General features: G+C 41.2%; 1 long non-coding RNA gene and 5 other non-coding genes across 6 annotated transcripts; all 6 read left to right on the top strand.

Annotated features, from left to right (window-relative positions):
• The first annotated feature begins 9,384 nt into the window (after positions 1-9,384).
• On the top strand, positions 9,385-11,284 carry LOC127304753 (uncharacterized). Its single transcript, XR_007853525.2, has 3 exons — positions 9,385-9,466; positions 10,840-10,993; positions 11,126-11,284. It is a non-coding gene; the product is annotated as an uncharacterized lncRNA (long non-coding RNA).
• On the top strand, positions 9,573-9,654 carry LOC127304992 (small nucleolar RNA U54). Its single transcript, XR_007853657.1, has one exon. It is a non-coding gene; the product is annotated as a small nucleolar RNA U54 (small nucleolar RNA).
• On the top strand, positions 9,836-9,915 carry LOC127304991 (small nucleolar RNA U54). Its single transcript, XR_007853656.1, has one exon. It is a non-coding gene; the product is annotated as a small nucleolar RNA U54 (small nucleolar RNA).
• Positions 10,177-10,256, top strand: LOC127304989 (small nucleolar RNA U54). Its single transcript, XR_007853654.1, has one exon. It is a non-coding gene; the product is annotated as a small nucleolar RNA U54 (small nucleolar RNA).
• Positions 10,413-10,492, top strand: LOC127304990 (small nucleolar RNA U54). The gene has a single exon (XR_007853655.1). It is a non-coding gene; the product is annotated as a small nucleolar RNA U54 (small nucleolar RNA).
• Positions 10,601-10,681, top strand: LOC127304988 (small nucleolar RNA U54). Its single transcript, XR_007853653.1, has one exon. It is a non-coding gene; the product is annotated as a small nucleolar RNA U54 (small nucleolar RNA).
• Positions 11,285-14,861: the final 3,577 nt, after the last annotated feature.

Here is a 14,861-nt window from a genome sequence, read left to right on the forward strand (position 1 = left end):
GGCATCTTGTTAATAGGTTAGTTCCAGAAAATGCGTAAATACGACATATAATGTGCATAAAACATGTAGGTATCATCAATAAAGTAGCATGGAACATAAGAAATTATCGATACGTTGGAGACGTATCAGCATCCCCAAGCTTAGTTCTGCTCGTCCCGAGCAGGTAAAACGATAAAAAAGATAATTTCTGAAGTGACATGCCATCATAATCTTGATCATACTATTTGTAAACATATGTAATGAATGCAGCGATCAAAACAATGGTAATTTCATGAGTAAACAAGTGAATCATAAAGCAAAGACTTTTCATGAATAGTACTTCAAGATAAGCATCAATAAGTCTTGCATAAGAGTTGACTCATAAAGCAATAAATCAAAGTAAAGGTGTTGAAGCAACACAAAGGAAGATTAAGTTTCAGCGGTTGCTTTCAACTTATAACATGTATATCTCATGGATATTGTCAACATAAAGTAATATAACAAGTGCAATATGCAAGTATGTAGGAATCAATGCACAGTTCACACTAGTGTTTGCTTCTTAAGGTGGAGGGAGATAGGTAAACTGACTCAACAATAAAAGTAAAAGAAAGGTCCTTCAAAGAGGAAAGCATCGATTGCTGTATTTGTGCTAGAGCTTTTATTTTGAAAACATGAAACAATTTTGTCAACGGTAGTAATAAAGCATATGAGTTATGTAAATTATATCTTACAAGTTGCAAGCCTCATGCATAGTATACTAATAGTGCCCGCACCTCGTCCTACTTAGCTCGGACTACCGGATCTTTGCATGCCATGTTTCAACCAAGTGTCACAAAGGGGTACCTCCATGCCGCATGTACAAAGGTCTAAGGAGAAAGCTCGCATTTTGGATTTCTCGCTTTTGATTATTCTCAACTTAGACATCCATACCGGGACAACATGGACAACAGATAATGGACTCCTCTTTAAATGCATAAGAATGTAGCAACAATTATTATTCTCATATGAGATTGAGGATATATGTCCAAAAATGAAACTTCAACCATGATTCATGGCTTTAGTTAGCGGCCCAATGTTCTTCTCTAACAATTTGCATGCTCCAATCATTAAAGTGATAGATCCTTCAGACAAGACGGACATGCATAGCAACTCACATTATATTCAACAATAGTTGATGGCGTTCCCCAGAAGCATGGTTATCGCACAACAAGCAACTTAATAAGAGATAAAGTGCATAAGTACATATTCAATACTACGATAGTTTTTAAGGCTATTTTGTCCCATGAGCTATATATTGCAAGGGTGAATGATGGAATTTTAAAGGTAGCACTCAAGCAATTTACTTTGGAATGGCGGAGAAATACCATGTAGTAGGTAGATATGGTGGACACAAATGGCATAGTGGTTGGCTCAAGGATTTTGGATGCATGAGAAGTATTCCCTCTCGATACAAGGTTTAGGCTAGCAAGGTTATTTGAAGAAAACTCAAGGATGAACTGGTGCAGCAAAACTCACATAAAAGACATATTGTAAACATTATAAGACTCTACACCGTCTTCCTTGTTGTTCAAAACTCAATACTAGATATTATCTAGACCTTAGAGAGACCAAATATGCAAATCAAATTTTAGCAAGCTCTATGTATTTCTTCATTAATGGGTGCAAAGTATATGATGCAAGAGCTTAAACATGAGCACAACAATTGCCAAGTATCACATTATCCAAGACATTTTATAATTACTACATGTAGCATTTTCCAATTCCAACCATATAACAATTTAACGAAGAAGAAACTTCGCCTTGAACATTATGAGTAAAGCCTAAGGACGTATTTGTCCATATGCAACAGCGGAGCGTGTCTCTCTCCCACAAAGTGAATGCTAGGATCCATTTTATTCAAACAAAAACAAAAACAAAAACAAACCGACGCTGCAAGTAAAGAACTCAAGATGTGATTGAATAAAAATATAGTTTCAGGGGAGGAACCTGATGATGTTGTCGATGAAGAAGGGGATGCCTTGGGCATCCCCAAGCTTAGACGCTTGAGTCTTCTTAAAATATGCAGGGGTGAACCACGGGGGCATCCCCAAGCTTAGAGCTTTCACTCCTCTTGATCATAGTATATCATACTCCTCTCTTGACCCTTGAAAACTTCCTTCACACCAAACTTCAAGCAAACTCATTAGAGGGTTAGTGCACAATTAATAATTCATACATTCAGAGGTGACACAAACATTCTTTACACTTCTGGACATTGCATAAAGCTACTGGACATTAATGGATCAAAGAAATTCATCCAACATAGCAAAAGAGGCAATGCGAAATAAAAGGCAGAATCTGTCAAAAACAGAACAGTCCGTAAAGACGAATTTTAAAATGGCACCAGACTTGCTCAAATGGAAAAACTCAAAACTAATGAAAGTTGCGTACATATCTGAGGATCACGCTCGTAAATTGGAAGATTTTTTCGAATTTTCTACAGAGACTTGTGCCCAGATTCGTGACAGACAGCAATGCTGTTTCTGCGCAGCGATCCCAAATATAACATCAACTTTGACATAGAAACTTTACTTGGCACAAAAACATGATAAGGAGAGGTTGCTACAGTAGTAAACAACTTCTAAGACTCAAATATAAAATAAAGTACTGTAGTAAAAACATGGGTTGTCTCCCATAAGCGCTTTTCTTTAACGCCTTTCAGCTAGGCGCAGAAAGTGCAAATCAAGTATTTTCAAACGAAGAAGCATCAACATTATTACCTTGAGAGTTGGGAGTTTTCTCAACAATTCATAGTATATTGGATACATAAGTTTTAGCGTCTCCCTTTTCATTAGTCTTGGGCTTGCTATTCCCATCGAACAAGTTTTCAGGAACAAGCCAAGCATAGTTATTTTCTAGTGCATCATTCATAGCTAGGAGTTTACATGGTATTGGTGCTTTGATCTCCCCACCATCATTAATATTATTAGTGTATCTTATTCTATCTATGTCCATTTTTTCAAGGAGACCAACAAAATTAGTATGAGAACCTAGCATATTAAATTTAGCAAAGACCTTTCTAGCCTCTCTTGCTAATCCCCCAAATTCTCTAAGAAGAGTTTCTAAAACAAAATCTTTATTTTCCCCTTCTTCCATATCACCGAGTGTAAGAAACATGTGTTGGATTATAGGATTGAGATTAACAAATTTAGTTTCCAACATACGAACTAAAGCAGCAGCAGCAATTTCATAAGTAGGTGCAAGTTCTACCAAGTGTCTATCTTCAAAATCTTCAGTAATACTAACATGATTGAAAAATTCTTCTATATTATTTCTCCCAACTATGGACCCACGTCCTACCGGTATGTCTTTTGTGGTAAAATTAAAAGGAAACATGATGCAATAAGCAAAAAGTAAACTAGGCGAATAAAGTAAAGACAAGTAACTAATTTTTTTGTGTTTTTGATATGGAGAGCAAGACAGTAAATAAAGTAAAACTAGCAACTAATTTTTTTGTGTTTTGTTTAGGTGCAGCAAACAAAGTAATAAATAAAATAAAGCAAGACAAAAACAAAGTAAAGAGATTGAGAAGTGGAGACTCCCCTTGCAGCGTGTCTTGATCTCCCCGGCAACGGCGCCAGAAAAAGAGCTGCTGGCGGGCAGTTGACGTGGGAGATAGAAATCTTTGTGGTGTAGATTTTCTTCAGATCCCCGGCAACAGCGCCAGAAAAAGAGCTTGATGGCGTGTAACTCGCACGTTCGTTGGGAACCCCAAGAGGAAGGTATGATGCGCACAGTAGCAAGTTTTCCCTCAGAAAGAAACCAAGGTTTAATCGAACCAGGAGAAGCCAAGAAGCACGTTGAAGGTTGATGGTGGCGAAATGTGATGCGGCGCAACAACAGGGATTCCGGCGCCAACGTGGAACCTGCACAACACAACCCAAGTACTTTGTCCCAACGAAACAGTGAGGTTGTCAATCTCACCGGCTTGCTGTAACAAAGGATTAACCGTATTGTGTGGAAGATGATTGTTTGCAAGAAAACAGTAAAACAAGTATTGCAGTAGATTGTATGCTATGTAAAGAATAGGACCGGGGTCCACAGTTCATTAGAGGTGTCTCTCCCATAAGATAAAAGCATGTTGGGTGAACAAATTACAGTCGGGCAATTGACAAATAGAGAAGGGCATAACAATGCATATACATGATATGATAAATATAGTGAGATTTAATCCGGGCATTACGACAAAGTACATAGACCGCCATCCAACTGCATCTATGCCTAAAAAGTCCACCTTCAGGTTATCATCCGAACCCCATTCAGTATTAAGTTGCAAAGCAACAGACAATTGCATTAAGTATGGTGCGTAATGTAATCGACAACTACATCCTTAGACATAGAATCAATGTTTTATCCCTAGTGGCAACAGCACATCACAACCTTAGAACTTTCATCACTTGTCCCGGTGTCAATGAAGGCATGAACCCACTATCGAGCATAAATACTCCCTCTTGGAGTTAAGAGTAAAAACTTGGCCAGAGCCTCTACTAATAACGGAGAGCATGCAAGATCATAAACAACACATAAACAATAGATTGATAATCACCATAACATAGTATTCTCTATCCATCGGATCCCGACAAACACAACATATAGTATTACAGATAGATGATCTTGATCATGTTAGGCAGCTCACAAGATCCAACAATGAAGCACATCAGGAGAAGACGACCATCTAGCTACTGCTATGGACCCATAGTCCAGGGGTGAACTACTCACTCATCACTCCGGAGGCGACCATGGCGGTGTAGAGTCCTCCGGGAGATGAATCCCCTCTCCGGCAGGGTGCCGGAGGCGATCTCCTGAATCCCCCGAGATGGGATTCGCGGCGGCGGCGTCTCTGGAAGGTTTTCCGTATCGTGGCTCTCGGTACTGGGGTTTTCGCGACGGAGGCTTTAAGTAGGCGAAAGGGCAAAGTCGGGGGGCTGACGAGGGGCCCACACCATAGGGCGGCGCGGGCCCCCCTCTGGCTGCGCGGCCCTATGGTGGCGGCGCCTCGTCGCCCCACTTCTTATCCCTTTCGGTCTTCTGGAAGCTTCGTGCAAAAATAGGACCCTGGGCGGTGATTTCGTCCAATTCCGAGAATATTTCCTTACTAGGATTTCTGAAACCAACAACAGAAACAAAGAATCGGCTCTTCGGCATCTTGTTAATAGGTTAGTTCCAGAAAATGCGTAAATACGACATATAATGTGCATAAAACATGTAGGTATCATCAATAAAGTAGCATGGAACATAAGAAATTATCGATACGCTGGAGACGTATCACAGCTAATCCTATTTTTCATGCCAGAATGAAGCATATAGAAGTAGACTACCACTTTGTTCGAGAAAGGGTGGCTCGCAAAGCGTTGGATGTGCGATTCGTTTCTACACATGATCAGTTAGCTGATGTATTAATGAAGCCTCTAGCTATACCTTCCCTTGTAAAATTTAGGAACAATCTGAACATGGTAATACTACCCCGTTGAGATTGAGGGAGGCTGTTCGACAGTTAGGATTGTATAGCCTAGCTTCTAGAAGATTGGATCAACCGGTTTGTCTAGATAAGATAGCTACGGTTGGTTAGTATCTAGGAGTTTGTTATTTGTAAATCTCCTGTAAACCCTAGGCCTCTGGCCGCTATATATACATGCGACGATCGGGCCTTTGAGGTCATCGCCTTCCCTCATCTCTCTTCCTTGTCCATCTAGGTTTACAAGCTAGCACATATGTCTTGAAGATCAATCCACCAAGGCCACACTTTATCCCGATATTCTTGAATGATCTTGTCCGTTTGCAATTTATTAGAATATTTGTTAGTCCATAGGTTGCTTGTATGACATGGAAGTTATATAGTATATTCTCGTGTGCTTAAACTTAAGCTTTGATCATCTTTTTCCTCATCATCCCAGCTAAACCATTGAATTGTTCTTGGGTTTTCGTCGCAAAAAGATGTTCTTGAATTTGTTGCCACTCGAGTTTATCTTACCTTGGAGTCATTGAACTGTTCCTGGAATTCACGCCAAAGTTCCTTTGTGTAACCTATTTCATCCTTCTCTCCATTTGAGGTTGTACTTTTAGTATATAACTGAGCAATATTTTGTCCTCTAAAGATTTCCATATGTGAAGCTTTATGGGCTGGGAGGCTTGGTTAGTAGACACAAAATAATGCAGAAGTGGACTGTATTTGTTTCAGCCCAATAGTTTTTGTTGGGCGGACCCAGCCCAAACGTTGTGCTTAACTAGAGGATCCCACACATTGCAGCGGATGATCTAAAAAATAAAAAAAATAAAACACATTGCAGCGGGAAATTTGGGCGCTCCTTTACACCGACCTAGTCGGCACTAGTAGAGTTGCCGCACACCCCCTTGCGTACATGGGCCTGGCCCACGATCGTTAAAAGCGTTTCGGTCTGGCTCGCGACTTCCGAACAATCGTACAGGAAGGTTTTTCCGATCGGTTATTCTGTTTCGTACTAAAGTAACTAAAATTTCCTTCCGATCGACGGTTTCGTTCTGTTTTTAAATCGAATTATTTGAAAATTAAACTTTCCAAATTTAAATGTTTTTAAAATTTGAACATTTTTCAGATTGGAACAATTTTCAAATTGGAACAAATTTTAAATTGAAACAAATTTTGAACATTTTTTATAATGAACATTTTTTCAAAAATTCGATTTTTTCCAAAATTTAAACATTTTTCGAAAATGAACATATTTTAAATTTGAACATTTTTCGGATATGAACAATTTTTAGCTTTGAACATTTTTTGTTTTGAACACTTTTCAAAATTTGAACTTTTTCGAATTTGAACTATTTTCAAATTTGAAGTTTTTCGATTTTGAACAAAAATAAAATAAAACAGAAAAAGGAAACAAAAAAGAAAACAGAAAAAAGAAAAAACAGAAACAGAAACAGAAAACGAAAAAAAAAGTGAAATGGGCCAGGCCAAATACCCGACCAGGGTGTGCGGTGGCTGGTAGGCACCGACCTGGTCGGTGTATAGGATTTCCGGGAAATTCGGGAGGTCCTATATGCCGCTTTTAGCGGTGCCTATGATCAACGCCGCATACCCTCGGTGGTTAATGGGCTCGGCCCATGCAGGTGCCGTTAACTGTTTCGTAGACCTGATCCGAAGAACACGACGTCGCGGGCGTCGCTTGTACACGTTTCGCACACCTGACCGAAAAGAAGACCGCGTTCTCAATCGCATTCGCTCACTTTGCTTACTGTTTCTTTGAACTGATCGATGCCATCAGTTCTTGTACAGTTTGTTCGGCTGTTTTACCTTTTCTTTTGAGAAGTAGCACCACACATTAGATTGAAAACTAAGTCATACGTGAAAGTAAATGAAAACAAAATTTAAATTTGACAAGCATTCTTTGAACACCGTGAACAAATTATTTTAGTGGAAAAGATGAGAATATTTTAGAAAAACCTTGAAATTTTTTGAAACCTCGAGAACATTTTCTCGAAACGGAGAACATTTTTTGTAATCCTCTAAAAATATATTTTCTTGCACCATGAACAGTTTTTAGAAAAACCTTGACCATTTTTTGGAACCCTAAGAACATTTTTTTAGTAATCCTCTGAACAATTTTCGTGGATGATAAACATTTTTTTTGAAAAACCTTGAATTTTTTTATAATCTTCTGAAAATATTTTTTTTGGACCATGAACAATTTTTAGAAAATCTGTGAACATTTTTTAAACCCCTAGAACATTTTCACAAACCGGCGAACATTTTTGTAATCGCTAAAAATACTTTCATGGACGATGAACATTTTTTTAGAAAAACCTTGAATCGTTAAACAATTTCTGTATTCCTCTGAAAATAATTTTTCTTTGACCATGAACTATTTTTTTGTAAACCCCAAGAAATGTTTTCGAACCATCATACAATTTTTGTAATCCTCTGAAAATATTTTTTCTTTGACCATGAACAATTTCTAGAAAAACCTTGAACATTTTTTGAAACCCCAAGAATATGTTCACGAACCGGTGAATATTTCTTTGTAACCCTCTAATTTTGGGCGATGAACAATTTTGGAAAAACCTTGAACATTTTGTAAACCCTGCTAACATTTTCTCTAACCTGTGAATGTTTTTTAATCCTCTAAATATAATTTAGTGGGCCATGAAATTATTTGAAACCCCAAAAACATTTTCTCGGACACGTGAACATTATTTTTTACTCCTCTAATTTCTTTGTGGAAATGAAAAAAATAGAAGACCATGACTTTTTTTTGAATCCCCAAGAACGTTTTCTTGAACAGGTGTAAGTTATTTTTTACTCCTCTAATATTTTTTTTAGAAAATAAATAGTTTTGTTAGGAAACCATGAACATATTTTGAACCACTTGATTTTTTAATATCATTAACATTTGTGGAACCATGTGAACATTTTTCAAAATATGGAATATTTTTTATATGAAAACATTAAATATGTTTTAACCCATGTATATTTTTTTGGAATGTAGACAAGACATGTAATTTAAGATTAAAGAAACAGAAAAACAAATATAAAAGAGAAATAAAAAAGAAACTGGAACCGTACAGAAAGAAATAGTAATAAAAACGGCTAAAAAACAATCAAAAAAGTAAACCGAAATATAAAACCATTATAAAAAAACAACAGGAAAAACTGTCCAAAAAACAGCTGTCGCTAGTAGACTCGCCCCTAGTCACGCGCGCGACAGAAACGGCAAAAGGCGGGATCAGTGGGCCTAGCCCAACAACTAATGCCTTCAGGCGGGAGCGATCATAGGGATCACAATAAGCGGAGAATAGGAAACGCGGGGAAATTCAGGAGCAATTTGACATAGCAAAATGAAAATTAAGGCACTGAGCATTAATATTGGCACAAAACATTTTTCTTCTTAGATGTGTGAATGGTCATGCCGCTGGTACTGCCAAGATAGCTTCAGTCATGTAATGTGCATTTTTTTTTTGTCCATCGGTTAAGGCTGATTCTTTGTTACTTGGTGCCGTTGGTTCTCTCAAATATGTAATAGTATTGACACTTGTGCAAATATTTTTTAACTGCTCAGGTTGTCAGCATCTGAATTATATGTTGTTTTTAATGGTTATCCAATGCATGCATGATGCTGAGCCAGGTGGCACAACTGCAACGCATTCTGTTTAGTCAACTCATTTGTATGTGATTGTTCTACTCATGATGCTGAACTAGGAGTAACATTATTATATTTTTTCTTGTGCTGTCAGGTGGTTATTGGAGGTGGTCAAGATGCTACGAATGTGACCGCCGTGCGGGCAAATTTGAGGCTAAATTTTTCCACAAGGTGAACTATGCCTCTTAACTCTCCGTGGGGAGTTACTTTCTGTATGCTTATATATTGTGACTGTAACATGCCTTTGTTATTCAGATTTTACAAGAATAAATTGGTGGCGTTAAAGGACATTTTGGACCAATCAACGCATTGGCATTTAATCCTGATGGGCGGAGGTAAGTACTTATTCCAATATTTCCAATATCCATTTTGTCATGTTTACAATTGCCACTGCACTTTGAGTTCGCGGTGTGCCTCTGTTTCTCATTTATTATGTGAATCTGCTCAATGATTAAGCTATGTAGATTCATGGAGATATACGCTATTCTGAGTCTTTAGGATGTCATCAAACGTTACGAGAGCAGATCCTGATATGTAATTAGTGTAACCCCATTTAGTATTTCACATTTTCTTATCTTGCAGATCAAGTCTTCATTTCTCTCACCCCCGGTTCATTTTGTTTGCTTGACATATTTAAATGCCCTTTCTTCCTACCATATGTCGTGTTGAATCGTTTTCTCTTCTGTTACAGTTTTCCAATATGTACCTCAATGATTAGAGCCAATTAGATAGGCAATATACGCTATACTGACATTATTATGATGGTAAGTTGAGTATGAGAGCTACATATGAAGTAATCCTCAATCACTGTTTTTTTCCATCTTTAGTCTTAACCTATCCTCCCTATCTTGATGTTGTCTCCATCTGGTCTCTTCTCTTTTCACCTACTCCCTCCGATTCAAATTAATTGACTCCACTTTGTCTACATACGGATATATCTAGATGTGTTTATAGATACATCTACATTTATAAAAAGTTGAGTCAATTATGAATCAGAGGGAGTACTATTTTGTTAATTTTTCCCCCATGTTTACTTTTAGTACGTTGCTCAGTGATAAGAGCCAACTACGTTGGCAATACACGCTATACTGACCTTATTTTGATGAAAAAATGTATATGGGAGCTACATATGAAGTAATCCTCAATCACCATTTTATTATCTTCCGTCTTGAGTCTTAGCCTATCCTCCCTATCTTGATGTTGCCTCCTTCATGTCCTGGTGTCTTCTCTTTTCACATTTTACCTTGTTCAATCCTTTTTCCATGTTCATTATTAGTATATTGCTCAGTATTAGAGCCAATTACATTGGCAATATACGCTATACTGACCTTATGTTGATGAAAAGTTTGTATATAAGAGCTAGATGTTCCTGAGAATTTTGTTTTCAAAAATCTAACCTGCTTTGGCTATCAATGGACATTCTGTTTTGATTGTACCTTTTGATTCTTCATGCTTCTGATGGTTTTGGCAGCTCAGTGAATTCAATCAAATACATTTTGGTTATATACGCTATTCTGAATTTGTTGTTGTAAAATAAATTTATGAGAGCTACCTATCTTGTTTGATTTTTTTTCTTTTGCGATGCATAATTAATTGCTGCCAAATGGTTGCGAGAATATGATTCTAAGCTAAAACTTCCATTCTTTAATTCTCTTATCTTATGAGTTTCAACTTTAATAAACTGTGTTCTTCCATGCAATGTCTTTAGCTTTTCGAGCGGTGGTGAGGATGGTTATGTAAGGCTGCACCATTTTGATCTGGAGTATTTTAACATCAAGATGTAATCCTGTGAATTTGCCAGAGGAATGGCTCATGTCCCTTTTCAGCTAAGCGTGAACTACTGCAACTTGCTTATACATTTTGTAAGTGTGGTTATTTTTGTTCCCTATGTTATTTTTTTCTCGCTGCATCATCATTTGTATTGTTACCAAATCTCTCTTTTGCTCCTGGCCTTTGCTTATACTTTCATTTACTAACCTGTTTTCAGGCTGCAGTCGAGGGATTCTCCTATCCCCTGGAGAGAACAATAGCAGTTTTTGGCTTTTCGGCTTAGTTTTTGAATGACTTAGTTGGATGGTCTATGTGAGTAGCTCATTTTGTACACAATTACAATGGAGATCTGCTTCTGCTTAAATCAACACCTTGTTACTCTACTCCGTTTTTATTCAAAATATTCTGTTTTGTTGTGATTCCAATTCTGCTTAACATAGTACATGGCTAGACACAAAACATGCTTTGCGCAGCTTTGTTACCTAGGTGTAAACCAAGGATATTTCCCAAAATTTCTTCTGTGCACCATTTTCATTTCATTATCCCGAAGGCCCAAGAATGCCTGTTCATTGTACTTTGAAGCAATGAAAATGTTCATCATAGCCCTGAGCGTATAACCTCACCATCTACAGCATCCAAGGCAGTAGGACTCTTTACGATTGCAGTTTACCCTTCTTGATTGTTTTTTTTTTTTTTTTGAAGCGAGGCAAAAGACTTGCTATTTTCATTAATAGAGAAGAAGTACAGAATTTGGCCAGTTTATTAACGGAAAACCGGCCGAAAACCGAAACAAGTGCCCCGACACGCGGGGGCACAGAGCCACCCCGGCAACCCACCCAAGATACGCAGGCCTCCGAAGCGAGAAGTCGTCGCGGTTGACCTTTAACGTCATCGTCATCACTCTTCAGCGACTCCGACTTCACCGAAGAACCAACCACCAAGACCCCGCTGAAGCGGCACCGTGAAGCTCAAGCCGGCCACCGCCAAACAAGCGACTCCTCGTGAAGCAACAGGCAGCTCCGACTCTGATGACGAGCTCCGAAGAGGATAAGCGCAAGACATGCGCCGAGGAAGATCATCGCCAGAGGGCCACCCAGCAGGTCATCGTACGCTGCTCAAATGAAGAAACTCGACAAACCATAGCAGCTCCGACTCCACCGCAAGCGAAACACAAGACGAAGAAGCTCGGACGCTCGTTGAAGCCAAGGTCTTGACGCTACCAAAACATCGCTCACCACCGCCATCGTTGCCACACAAGCCACCACACGGACCTCACACATCACCGGCCACCCGCCGAGATGCCGTACAAGTCCAGCCTCAGGAAAGCACGTTGGGGAACAAAGTCTTCAAGACGACGCCCCCCCCCCCCCCCAAGAGGGAAGCGACGTGGATCGACGCCGTCGTCCGGCCCTGCCACGGCCTAGGCTTTCACCCGAAGAACTAAGCTCCGGGAGCGGAGGAGGTCGAAGGCTCCATGAAGGCCCCCAAGAGGATAGCGACATCCGCAGCTGCCGCGCCATCAGCTTTCGCTCGGAGCAGCCGAACCTCCGCACTCCCACGTTGCCGAACGGAGATGAGGGAGACCCACAACGCCGCCGGCCTGCGAACCACTGGCACAAGCACCTCCCACGCGGCGACGACGCCACACCATGTAGGACCACCAACCTCACCGCCGGCGGGAGCCGACGCCCGCCGCAACGACCAACCGACAACAACCGGCAGATCACCACCCGCAGAGGAAGAAGCAGGGGAGAGGGGCCGCCACCCCGCTCACCCTCGCCGGACAGCAGCCGTGAGCCGCCGTCGACGCCGCCACATCTGGGAGGAGCCGGAGCTCCGCCCGCCGCCGCGCTGCTTCGAACCACCGGGGGTGCAGATGGGGCGCCGAGCCAGGCCGCCGGCCGACGACCCGGAGCAAGCCCGGGCAGGCCCGCAGAGCCCATCCGGGGCCCGCACGCGCCGCCAAGCCCCACCGCGCCCGCTGCACCACCACCGGCCCCGACCTCGACACGGCCACGGACCACCGGCCGCCCGCAGCCCCCGCCGGCGCCCGGCCCGCCGGCCCACCGCGCCCGCCGCACATCGCCGTGCCCGGGCGAGCTCCTCCTCGCTAGGGGACGCGGGAGGGGGAGAGAAAGCCCCGCCGCCACCTTCCCCGGGGGCGCGCGCGGCTTTGCCGGGTCCCCTCCGGCGGCGGCGAAGCGAGGGAGAGGGGAGGAGGGGCGAGAGGCGGCGGCGGCAGGGTTCCCCCCTGTCGCCAGAGGAGGGCGACGCGGGGGGAGAGACTGGATATTCTTTGATTGTTTGTTTTATGGGTACATAACCCGTTTTAGGGTACGTTTGGTTTTGAGCCAACGATGGCCTTACTAAAAAATTGGCAATACCATTAGTCTACGAGCCCTGTTTGGTTGGCTTCCAATATTTTGGCTAGCCCAGGCCGGACTGTGCGATACAGTTCACTTTTCAGCCAATTCCTGGGCAAGTTGAGGAAGGCTGATTGGTCTGCCAAAAAATTGGCCGCGCACGCGAATTGGTAGGACAAGACGAGGCCACTAGGCAGTGCAAAAGTAGCCTGGGATGAACCGTATGATCCTGCTCCTTACATATTGACACACCCACAGCCCCATGATGAAGGAGAATCATCCACTGTAATCCTGGCGAGCCCTGATGTATGTATAAACGGGGAGTACCAACCAATTGTTGTAGCTTATACATGATGTGCAGGGTAAAAATGAAAGCAAATATGCACAAATCCTCTTTGCAGGTTCTGAACGTATCATCAAAATAGTTTTGATTGCAATTCTCCAAGTAAAAATAACATGTTGGTCACTTTAGCCCGCTAAGTGGGAAGTGACCATCGATATCACCAGCATGTTACTTCCTCTGTTAGGAAAAGGATGTCGCAAATTTATCTAGGTATGCATGTGTTACCATCCGGAAAAAGATATCACATACTCGTATTTGTCTAGATAGGCATAAGCATATTTAGACAACTGTGCAACATCCTTCTTCAGACGGAGGGAGTAGTTATTTTGCAATAAAGGAATTATTGTTATGTTGCATCTTACAAAAAGAAAAACTCATCCATCTTTGCTGTTGTGTGCGTGCAATTTAATATACAGCATGGAAGCATGTGAAGTGGAGCAAATCACCAATCCGCAGAGGCGGCAGAATGCCACCTTTGACCCTGTAAACTATGCAGTCAGCTCCAATTTATCAAACTACTGATACTAGTAGTGGTTAGTTGTTTTGGTTTGTAACTGAAAGCAGATCGTAAACTATCACAACAGACGTCGGGGCAGGCTGAGAACGATGCTATCCAGGATCTAGCTTAAACCTGTTACGGTGCATAAAAAACAAACAGTAGATCCAAATATAGTTTGCTACCTCAAACACCCAGACATCACAATCAAAGTATTCTTCACAGGATCAACTCTGAGCTCAGATTTCAGAGAGTAAGAATCTCGGTGGCCACATTAGTAGCAACAAATGCCGCCAAGAGACCATGTCAGGAGTGGTTGGACTCTTGGTTTCTTCCTTATGACCCTGACATTCTAACCAATACATATAACTAACTTCAGTGTACTGACAACCTCACCCACTGGAACTGAATGGCTCCTTATGGCAGCCACCTGGCCAAAACCTTAAAGAATTCCCAGTGTATGAACTGCTTTTATGCTATCCAATTAACTCCATTTATGCGTAATTAAGCATCTGATGCATGAACAAAGTACTATAAAAAACCAGGCTGGGGGAATTAAAAGTACATAACTTCTACCAGATGCACATTGATTTAACAGTAATATGCAACTAAAGATGTGTCTGTGATTCTCTGGTTTTTGCAAACCACTCTTGCCTGGCATGCACTTGAGCATTGTCTAACTTACACCCTGTCTCAAATTATTGTTCATGCCACAATATTCAGAAGTGAAAGCAAAACACGAAGATCAGATACATGGT

This window comes from Lolium perenne, chromosome 5 (assembly GCF_019359855.2).
Source record: "Lolium perenne isolate Kyuss_39 chromosome 5, Kyuss_2.0, whole genome shotgun sequence".
Lineage (NCBI taxonomy): Eukaryota > Viridiplantae > Streptophyta > Magnoliopsida > Poales > Poaceae > Lolium > Lolium perenne.